This window comes from Octopus bimaculoides, chromosome 23, assembly GCF_001194135.2.
Source record: "Octopus bimaculoides isolate UCB-OBI-ISO-001 chromosome 23, ASM119413v2, whole genome shotgun sequence".
NCBI classification, from domain to species: domain Eukaryota; kingdom Metazoa; phylum Mollusca; class Cephalopoda; order Octopoda; family Octopodidae; genus Octopus; species Octopus bimaculoides.
In genome coordinates, this window is record NC_069003.1 from 33,825,598 (window position 1) to 33,826,303 (window position 706).

General features: G+C 32.2%; 1 protein-coding gene across 1 annotated transcript in view; it reads right to left on the reverse strand.

The window, feature by feature from the left end:
• Positions 1-706, reverse strand: part of LOC106868161 (uncharacterized) — a gene marked incomplete at its 5' end in the record, with an annotated part of 81,047 nt that overhangs the window by 70,255 nt on the left and 10,086 nt on the right. The window lies entirely within an intron of this gene.

A 706-nucleotide genomic window follows, 5' to 3' on the forward strand; every position in this document is an offset into this window, starting at 1 on the left:
ATATATATATATATATATATATATATATATATATATATATATATATATACGTAGATAGATAGATAGATAGATAGATAGATAGACAAAAATAGAAAGAGAGTGTGTGAAAACGAATATAGATTTGTGAGTGGGCGCATTCATTTATGCACATAATCGTATGTGTATGCATACACGAAGATGAATAAACCTACAAATAGACAGAAAGATATATATAGCTATATTTTTATCTCACTTTCCCTCTCTCCCTTCTCTGTCTCTTTCTCTCTCTAGATATAGATAAATAGATAGATAGATAGATAGATAAACAGACAGGCGTACAGATAGACAAACATACAGACAGACAGGTAGACAGACTTCGTTTCTAATAAGTGGGTGTATAGTTGGTTAAATGAAACCATTTATGAGTACCTCCTACTTGGTTCGCTGACAAACGTATACACACACGTGTCGCCAAACACGCATCTACGATTCTATACACCCACACGAAACACTCACACGCCAGTATATCAATCCAACTCCGCATATGTATGTACATTCATAAATATGTGTTTATCTATTCACACATTCATACGTCTGAATACTAGAGAATATGTATTTGTCCAAACCACCGACCTACTGGTTCTATGTACACATACCTATATACAATGCTTCTGTCTTCATACACAATATATATCCCTTTTACAATATATATATATATATATATATA